Source organism: Rhea americana, unplaced genomic scaffold, assembly GCF_003343005.1.
Source record: "Rhea americana isolate MKP2758 unplaced genomic scaffold, rheAme1 scaffold_265, whole genome shotgun sequence".
Classification (NCBI taxonomy): Eukaryota; Metazoa; Chordata; class Aves; order Rheiformes; family Rheidae; genus Rhea; species Rhea americana.
The window spans coordinates 823,441-834,099 of record NW_028186385.1 but is presented as its reverse complement, the minus strand read 5'-3'; the positions used below and the strand labels follow the sequence as shown (position 1 = coordinate 834,099).

Genomic DNA, 10,659 nt, shown 5'->3' with positions numbered 1-10,659 from the left:
GAAGTTGCCGCCGCCCCGGCGGGGAGGGGAGCCCGCGGCGGCGGTGCGGGGCCGGGAGGAAGTTGCGGCCGCCGCAAGGAGGGGGTGCTCGCTGCCGGCCCTGGGCGGAGGGCCGGGCAGGAAGGCTGGGCGGCGCTGGCAGACGCCGGCGGAGGAGGGGGGAATCGCTGCTTTGTTGCGGCGCCGGGCCGGGGGAGGAGAGCGGGGCCGGGCGCTGCCGCCTCCGCGCCGCGGGACCGGAGCGGCTCCCCCGGGGCCCCGCCGCGGCCCGAGGTACACAGTGCCGCGGCCCAGAGCAGCAGCGACGGCGACCGCCGCCGCCTCCCCTCCCGCAGCCGACGGCGGCAGCCCGCCCTGACCTCCCCGGGCAGACGGGCGCCGCGGCGCGGCCCCCCGCCGGTTACCTGGCGCAGGGGAGCGGCGGCAGCGGCTCCGCGACCGGTGTCTTCCCCCCGCCCCGACCGACGCTCGGGCTCCGCGGCGCGGCTCCGCCCCCCCTCGGCCCCGCCCCCGCCGCACGTCAATCAGCAGCGGGGTCACGCCCCCATTCCTGGCCCCGCCCCCGCCTCACGTCAAGCGGCGGCGCGCGGCGGCGCGGGCGGCCGTTGCCGGGTCCCTCAGACGGCGGCGGCGGCGGGCATGAAGGGTCGGGGCGGAGGGTGTATCCTGCGAGGCGGTTGTGGCGCCTCTTAGCCACAAGCGCAGCACACAGATCGGATACGGTGTCAACTCGGCGAATAAATAACGCCGAAAAATACAATGAAAAATAAATCCTTTGAGATGCTGGTTATAAATGATACACTGATACAATGCCCCTCACACCTTCTCCTCTGTGGACGAGCCAGGCCATTTTAAGTATTTCTTTCCTAGTGATACATTGGAGGAGGTGTATTTGTCGTTCGTGCCCATTACTGGGTTTATCCATGTGCTTATCCACCGGAGTAGCTGCAGGGATTGGAAGAGGAATGATCCAGCAGGACTCCTCCTTCATTTTACCTCAAAGGCAAAGGCACAGGCACGTCACTGTGGACATAGGGCAGACTGCTTGTGGTCACCCGGCCAGCTGCTCTCCAGCTCCTCTCCTCTTGCCTGGACTCCTCCTTGTACTATCAGAAACAGCTAGCTGGGGGCGGGCATGGCTGGCTGTGTGAGGGTAAACAGTCAGCAATGGGTCAACATGAATAGTTAAGAGGTGTTGTTTGCTTTGGACATACCTCCAAAACTTCAGTTGTCTTCAGCACAGTTAGTTATGGCCTGGTTGTGAATAAAAGCTGAGCATTTACATTTCTCCTTGAACTGTCTTTGACCTCATCAACCTCTCCTTAGCTAAGGAAATGAGAAGTATTGGAGCAATCTGTCAAACAGCAATCACCTCTTAGTGGCATGGGGACAACAAAAGTGATGAGGATATTGGAAGGAAGCCATAAAGCACCTGYCTGGGGTCCCATTTTCCACCAGTAATTGGAGGCAATAACTGATCTAAGTTGCCTAGTTCATTAACAGGTTGATCTGATCTTCTGCTCTTTCAGCTCACTGAACACATGAGCTCTGGGCCTAGTGTTTTTTTCAGTCTTGTCACAGGAGTTATATGAAGGTCCACTCAATCATCTGTGGAAAGCTGCCATGGAGATCACTGTTAACAAAGACAAGATGAAAAAGAGGCAAAGTGACAGTGCTTTAGTTGGAGCCAACACCTAGGTTTTATCTGGGGACCTGCAAACTCTCTGGCTCTGCTACTGAGGCAAATGTACATCCCTTGGCAAGTCAGTTCTTTACGGCTCATTTTCTCCTGTGTAAAGTGGGGACAGGAATGCTACCTGCCTTGCCAGACAGTTGCAGGTTTCCTTAAGTAATGTTCGCATTCTCTCAAGTCTGGGCATGTGGAAGGGACAGACGTCTGAATGCTCTAATGGTTGTAAGAATATTAGCAGGAAAATAAAGGAAAGCACAAACCTATGAACAGTATTAAATTCCCAGCAATAGGAAGGGTAGCTGTACCAATCAGAAAGAAACCAAATTGACCATGAGACAAGCAGAGAATGGATTAGCATTTGCTTGACAGATGGTGCCAGGGACTGATGTTTTTATTTCCCTTGTAAAGGAGCTTAGAGACAGAGGGGGGAYGAGGAGAGTAAGGTAGGGCACATTTAGTAGAATGATGCAGTAGGTTGTCACAGCTCCACTGAAAAATCCTGAAAATATCAAAAACAATTTCCAATTAGTTAGTAAGGGACATGCTACATAATCAGCTACATGGTGAAAAACAGGATCAGCAATATTGTACCACATGACACTTGTAATTTTCAAAGCAGCTTGGAAACATTCATTAATCCTTCTCTGACATAGGGAAAAASCAATATAGTCTGCAACTTGTTCCTTCACTTCACATGCCAGGTTTTGGGAAGACCTTGGGCCCATTCCACAGCTGATTCATATCCGAATAACTCGGATGACTCTGGAGGAGCCAATCTCCTATGCAGGGTGACGAGGCAGAAAAGCCTGTGCTAGGTCTGGAACTTAATGAACCAGACAGACAGAGGATCTGTTTGTGCCCAAAAGCCTTAGCAGGGCCTGCTTTTCATATCTGTTGCATCTAAATCCAGTCTCTGCAGCACTGTGAGCGACACTGAAAGAAGTATTTGTTTACTGGGAAAGTTAGGTGACTGCAAAATTAATCACAAACTCAGAGAGCAGCACCATAAAACCAAGACATCAACATATTGATCTAATTAAAACCTTTGACAAAGCCTCAGCAAAATTCAGTGAGACCCAGGTTTGCCCCCTGAATTAGTATCAGGATTCAGAGGCTCTTTGAACAGATCTCTCTTGAAGGATGAATGTTATTGCTTACTGGTTTCCCTTCTGCTCAGTTTCCAGAACTGCAAAGAGTTATCCAGTGCATGCATGAATTCCTGTATGGCAAAGCTAAGCCCACCAAAGCAAGGATGACTAGGATAGGACAGTGATGTAGGACAATGATTTTCCATTGCTAGTTCTGTGCCCAAAATTTCTAACAGCGGAGAGAAGACAGCTGAAGTGCAGAGGACTCTCAGGCTGTGACCTCCCTGAGAGCGACCTTGACTCCTAGGTGTCCCATGAACAAGTTCTTGATACTGCCTCAAAGGCTGGTTCATTCACTAGCTGCTCATTATTTGAAAATGTTTGCTGATACCTCATATTTTTCAGCAGAGATGTGTCAGCCTGCAGTTTCATTCTAATAAAAGTAAGCCTAGTGATGTGAAACATTTTTATTTTTCTCTCAGCTGGCTGTTGACTCTCAGCACCCAGCAGATCACAGGCTGAAATCCATTGCTTTTGGCTTAGATGAAAGCTGGCATAGACACAGGTACCCTTTACAGACACTTTTTCAGATGGCTGTGTTTTTGCAGGAAGAATTACTTTTTACAGTTAATCTCAAGGTCAGRAGATTAAGATTGGTGATCAGAAGGTCTCTCCATTATGGCAGTGTCTTGTTACGTTGCCACCATGCCTCATAGCTGTTGGCTAGATTTTAAGAAGCATGTTAAAATATAAAATTCCAAAGCACTCAGTAGCCAGATCCAAAAAAGGACCTAATGTCCAAAAAGGGACTCAGAATTTTTGTGCCATTATTAAGGTGCCCAGAATGGAGACAGTAAGCAGGCTCAATGCCAGGGAATGCATAAAGCTCTTGTGAAGAACTAAAGTGTCATCACTGTGAACACTGCCATTTAGGGAGGCCAGAGGCTGAAAACGGCCCTGAAGCTAGTCACTATTGCAGTGAGAGTGATTCACTGCCATTCCATAGTGAGGACAGCATAGTTGCAAAATAGTGTTGATACAAATGCATCTAAGAGGAAACTGACTTTTTTTTTTCCTTCCCTTTTTTTTTCTTCATTGCTAGACTGTTGTCTTCGAGAGTCTTCCATAGTGGCAGAAGATTACTGACATAAGGCAGGCTTCCAGATTGACTATTTCCCCTGTAGACAGGTTTTCGTAAGCACTTTATCTAGTCAAGAAACAGGATCATTCCATTCCTCTTCCCTTGAAAATGGCTGAGGGTGAGGGAACAGCTATGAGGGTGCAGTTTCCCTTGCTGCTGAGTTTCACAAAACAAAAACAAAATCTGCACAGTGGCAATACTCTGCAAGATCATACGAGTTAGCAATTTTTTTTATTTGGGTTGCTTTCATCAGATGCCCGATACCTGGATGATAAGTCATCTGACTATGCCACTTCCTCCATATGTGAAACCTTGGTCCTAATGTACACACACCCGAGTGGAGAGAGGATAACAAAGAGCTGGTGCTCTATTGACCCAGCTGGATAATATAGCTGTGAACTCCCACATATTTTACAGTAGGTGATTTCAAGTGAGTTTCCACAATGGACTGAGGAAATAGACAGCTGGAACCATTCCTCTAGCACAAAAATAAAATAAAATAAAATAAAAATAAAAAACCCAGCATCACAACAGCTGTCTACCAGGAATGGAAATAAATACTTTGTTGGAGGGAGTAGCTACTCTAATACGTGTGGACTTCATCAGTCTGGGCTGCCCCTATTGTTTGCAAGTGCTGGATGAAAACAAAGACAGATTGGGCTAGAAAGAGCTCAATGCAGGGAGAGTCAAAGCACACACAGAATGGGACACATTTTAATAGCCAGGCTGGGTCACTGGTTTCCTAATATGGAGAGAGGAAACTACTAGCTTGGGAATACATATACATGAAACCTAGATGAATTCTTCTGGTAACTATTTTCTGGCTGCACTCATGAAGAAATTAGACTGGTCTATTATCTTTGTCACTTCACAGGCATAAAAACAAGGAAAAATCATCTCATCTTTTCCATTTGCTGTTCTTAGAGCTCGGGGTGTCATTTCCCGGCTATATCCACATAACATTTCCTTGAAGGTCTTGAAGCTGATTCAATATTGCTATTAGTCTTCTAACAGTACCACCCCTTTCTCAGGAGGTACATCTCTAGCTGTCAAAACCAAGCATATTTAAAGAAAAAGTGTTACCTGCACTGTAGACTTAGTATTCTCTTTTGGCCATCATAAATAACAATCCTAAGATATTTTTAAAAGATGCTAAATTCAAAGGGAACAGAGAGCAGAAGGGAAGCAGAACCTGGAGAGGAAACAACTGGCCTACATGAAAATTTAGGGGCAGGGGAAGGGGACAGGATATGCAAGCCTACCTGRTAAATAGCTTCACCCATACCACTGAAATGGAGACGAAAAGCCTTATTTTGTGATCTTAATGACAACCTAATATCACTTGGCTGTATGCAAACATTACTGCAAAGGCAGATAATGCTGGGAAGGGAGCTTAGTGCATGCATGTCCATGCCTGAAACTCCAAATGCTCTAGGATGGAGATTCTTCAGAATACAAACTTCAGCTCTTTATTTTCCATCCAGCTATAATCACATGTGGGTAGCACCATCCCATTTAAGATGCTGTTTTAACATGTGAAACTTGCCAAGAGACAGCACCTGAAGACCTGGAAAAATGCTTAGCCTCCGCTCTGCTACGGCTTTAGAGCACTGTGAAGGAGACTATCAGCTCAGAGGCCAACTGAATAGCTAAATAAACTGTAACGATATTTTTGACTCTTTGGAATGGAGTAGGTGAGGTGACACATGGCTTGCCGCAGGGCATTACTGAGATTGCCACAGAACTGAGAAAGGTATTCCTTTCCCTCCCAGGTAATAATAATAATAATGAAAAGCAGGAAACTGGTTGCACATCTTACATCTGAAATCAGGCGTAGCTATGGTACTCTGTACTTTAAAATCTCTGCATAGATGATACTCTAAGGACTCTGCAAAGCCAAGCACACAGCATAGTTCTCACTGCAAAGAAAAAATTGGGAGCACAACGAAGGCAGATTGAGTGATCCGGATCCCCTGTTTCACCAGGGTGGGAATGTCAGGGCTAGGCTAGGGGCACGAAGTGAGGAGTTTTGCATTTGTGGTACTCTCTAGGCCCTGGTTTAGCTGAGAGCCCAAAGGAAGTGTGTGCTTGGTGGCTTTCCTTTGGTCAGGTGCTTATATCACAAAGAATGTAATCTCACAATGTTCAGTACATGGAATTGGCCTTACACACGGCCAGCTCATCATTAGACTAACAATGAAGTTATAAAGCAAATCTGAGTCACTCATAAGCCAGTGAAACAGGTCAGCACCAGAAGAGTGAGGAGTATTACAGGTTTGAACTCAAGTATGTTCATGAAGCTGCAGAACAGCACGCATGTTACTACGCCACACTGTTCCTGACTTGATTTTCTTACTTCACTAGCACTGTATGTGCAGATTGATCACACTGGCAGAAGCAAGCACGCTATCTCCTCCAAGTTTTGCTAAGACATTACGCATGAAGGTAATACCAGGCCAGGCTTCATAGATGATTATGCAGGTGGGTATCAACAGTATCCCAACAATGAGCTGAGCTGCAGCAGTGTCAACTGGATATGGGACCTGTACTCTTAGAGCATGGAATGGAGGGCACAGCACAGCACATCCTGGAAGAGGAAGCTTTTGAAGAAAGAGTTGGACACTCCACACTTTTTCCAAGGGGAAGGAACAAAGCAAGCAATTTGTCAATAAAGCGTGGAAGACTATTCCATCGTAACTGTTATTGCATCATTATTAGTCAAGCTTGTAGGCATCTGCTAATGTGACAGCTAATTATTATTACCTTATGACTTTAAAAAAAAGAAAGAAAGAAAAAAAGAGAGAGACATCAGTAAGTGCCTCGCTCCCACTCATTTCAGAGACTTTGGCAACAACAATATAGCTCACAGTCCAGCCTTGGGCTGGAATTTGGGAGGCTAGATGAAATGATCATCTCTTCATAAAATCTAACTAGCAGAAAGTAAATGTACTTGCACAGATGCTTGCTTTGTTAAAATCTAGACTGATTTGAAGAGACCTATTAGACTAAACTAAGTATTCAGTGTAATAGCGTGAAAAATGGTCTCTGCCTCATGCTGAATTCTGAACAGGCACAACAGACATATACTGCAAAGGTATATTGTGCCTCCTTTATTGCATTCAGATACACTAATGATGTAGCAATGCAAGAAAAAGCTACCAGAGCTTAACAGACTTCGATTTAAAGGAATACTACAGATGTAAGAACTGCAGACATGGGAAACARCCTATGAAACTTGCAGCAATGAGAAGTTTACTGAAGTATAATCAAACCCAGTCATGGCTTGGGTGAGTGCAAGTCATCAGCAAGGGAGCTGGGTGTAGGGCTCTGCTCAGATATCACTTTAGCAGGCACAATGCCATTTGAAAAGCTGATTTCTCATAAGCTACACCAGTATAGTCTCTGGTTTGTTATAAAGATCAACTTGTCTACAGCCTAGTTAGTAAGCTTCATGCTGCAGATCTTGAAGGAGCACATGGTGCTCTGCATGTCCAAGCATACACTGTGGTTTAGTCCAGCTTAGGACACAGTCAGACTCAAAATACACACTGCAGAGGGATGACAGAGATGCGTAGCCCATGCCACTAGTATTCAACTGACTCACTCAGCAGCATTTGAAAAGCAAACCCCAGAGGAGTAAGCAAATAAATCTCAAGAAACACTTACTAGACAACAAAAGAGACAGTAATGTGTTGGGAGCCCAGCCGTAAGATGAAAGGGCTCCCTCTGTGAGATATAAGGTAGACGTAATCTCGTGGGAGCCATTTCCCCAAGTCTGCATGGACAGCTTTGCATCAGTAAAGATGAAGAGTCTCAAGTACCCAGACCTCCCTGTGAAGGATGCTAGATTGAAGTACTTCTTCTATTARTTTAAATCAGGGCAGGATTAATTCCAAAATATTTGTCAGAAAGCAGCAAGGGCCAAGTGATCCCAGAAGGAAGGCTTGCCAGGAGCCAAGGGCAATCCCAGCACAAACAGTGTCCTCACCAATAGGGCACAGCCTCAGAAGGTCTGAGCACAGCAGGCATAGCCAGGTGCCAGTAGCAGGGTCCATCAAAAGCCCCAGGCACAGCAAGCACAAACCAGGTCCAGAGTCCATCCAGGCAGGAAACAAAGACAGAACCAGAAACAAGCTACAGCACATACCCAAGGGATCCACCCAGGGGAAAAGCTACCTGCAGCAAAGGYCCAACCCAGCAGCAAAGCTGAAGTAAGAACCAAACAAGCAAGTGCCCTGTCCGGAGCTTAAATGGAGCCCATGGGCCAGGGTGGAGGAGGCCCCAGGTGAGGTTGGTCAGGGCAAGTAAGGCCAATTAGTGCCCTCAGGGGCGCTGAAAATATTTTAAAGTTAAAATAGCATCACTAAATAGGAAGCAGATAACAGGAGCAGGTTAATTTGAACTCCTCACAGTTCTCAAGTTGTCATTCCCTGATACCCTCTCCCTTTTTTTAAATTCAGCTATTATAATTTAATATGATCTTACTCCAGGGAAATGTGTTGACCTTGTACTGGTGGAATCTTGGGTTCAAATCTGGTCAGTTAACTAGAGAAATGTGTCTGATCTCATTCTAATTCCTTGCAGTTTTTTGCCTACAAAAATCATGCATAGTGTGGGCAGTTCTTAATTCACTTTAGGGAGATTCAGTTTAAGATAGCTCAGAACAAAGCAAGCTGGGAGGAAAAACATCACCTGAACAGTATGGAAAAGCCAGGACTGGGATATTTTTAAACTTGACCACCAATTGACCTCCCTGTACCAATTCACTGGTAATTTCACTGAGCCCTTCTGTACTTTTCTTTCCCTGCCAGTTTAAATCTGCAAGTCATACTTACTGGGACTTCAGGTCTAGCGGTTTTTTGGGCTTTGGTTTCTATTTTTGTTTTTGTTTTTTCTTGTTGCTTCAATCTGAGAAGCAAATGGAGATCCTTATGGTATATAGGCAGTGTAGCCACTTGTGACCAGAAGGAKTTGGCTTCTCATAGGTTATTTAAGTCCTGAGCAAATGTGTTTCTGGTTGAYTTACTATGGGGAGTTCCTAAAGGAACACAGCAATGCAATACTTTTTCATTAACCCAGTGATGCTTATATCAACAAAAAAATAGGCCGGGGGGGGAGATGACAAAAAAATAGAACAGCTGAAGACTAGGGGCAAAAAAGCAGAATAACAGAGCCAAGAGATGAATTAAAAATAAATGCTCAGAGTTTGTCTGAAACATTGAAGAGYCTTTCCTAGCAATTTATTTCAGCACCTGCTAGGTCACTGAAAGCAGATGAACCATGTGTCAGGCAGGTGAGTTTTCTATAGTCTTTAATTACCCCACAGTTGCTGAAGGCACCGTTAATGGCTATCGATAGCACATGAAGCATCGCACTGCTGCCTACATCCCGACTTCTGGGACAGTGATGCATGCCATACAGCCATCCGCAGGCAGCCCACCTACTTGCATCTGTGCTAGTTCACTGCTACTAATGGTTGTCACTTGATGCTGAAAAATGAACATAGTGGGTCTCGGCTGGGGGGAGGTTCGAGTGCAGTGACTCACCACGTGTGCCTGTGAGCAAAACATGAGCAAACAACTGGCACTGAACAAGACGTGGTTGCTAAATGATCAGTTTAGGTTAATCAAGACTTCATTACTCCTGGGTTTTTATTCTGGGTAACCCGGGAGGTTTCCTTTCGTGCAGCATATCTCTGTCTATGTTGACTCATCACACTTGAGGGCACATCGTCCCTAGCCCTCCCTTGTAGCTATTAAGGCASTGCTACACACCACTTGTTTATCTGTTCCTCAGCTCTTTGGCCTACACCCACCATCTGATCTTTTATTTGCATGTAGGCAGTTGTAAATTCCAATTCTGAGTTAGTTATTGAACACAGAAGGTCTAAGTAGTGCYGGGACAAGGCTTAGAAACATACACTGAGTTAAAATCTAGAGAAATTTGTCTGATATCACTGCTTAAAGTAAGTAAATTTAGCAAACAATAAGCTGAAATAGCCTTGTATCTAATCCATTTGAAAATAGCTCAAAACACTATTTATGGCAGGAGAYCACCTTATAGAAGGGGCTTTTATGCATATGGCATTGTAATGGCAGCCTTTTTTTCCTAAAGCAAACTTTTGATGGGAATTTCTTAGAGAGTGTTCTTCCTCACCATGCGCTGTGTGCTTGATTTTCTACTGCTTTGCKATCTGTGAAGTCATATAAGCCTTGGCTAAACTATGCTATCTCTCCACTCCTGTAGAGTGTTGTAGCATTATAAATACTCAACATCAGCCAGGACAGTTTAGAGACCAATTTTTGGCTTGTGATAGCAATTCTTGAATTGAGACTCACAGCATCAAGGATCAGCAAAATTCTTCCTTACCAGCTGAGCAGGACTCAGCTTTCCAGCTAATGCTGYTTTTTTTCCTTGTCCCTAGAAACTAACAAATATAAAATGCAAATAGAAGTAATTTCCTGATATTACTCTCCCTTTAGTTTTACATATGGCTAATTGTTGCAGCTATAGCAAGACTGATGTGGGGCTGGGAAGGAGAGAGGACTGTGCTATCTGTGCTATGATGAACAGGAGGCAAATTTCTGCTTAAATGAACCTACACAAAGAAATGGCTCACAGAATGCAAAGATTTTGCTGCTGGTCCTACAAGCAAGTCACCCACAGTGCTCTGTGTGATGGCAGAAACCCATTGGACCTTTACTATTTTTCCTATATACACTCAGATATTAAAACAG

At 45.3% G+C, this 10,659-nt stretch overlaps 1 protein-coding gene across 1 annotated transcript in view; it reads right to left on the bottom strand.

Moving 5' to 3' along the window:
- The window catches only part of YPEL5 (yippee like 5), a 14,386-nt gene extending 13,891 nt beyond the window's left edge, over positions 1-495 (bottom strand). The window contains exon 1 of the mRNA XM_085307833.1: positions 405-495. The gene's annotated coding sequence lies outside the window, so the exon portion shown is untranslated. The remainder of the gene's footprint in view (positions 1-404) is intronic.
- Between the last annotated feature and the right edge of the window lie 10,164 nt (positions 496-10,659).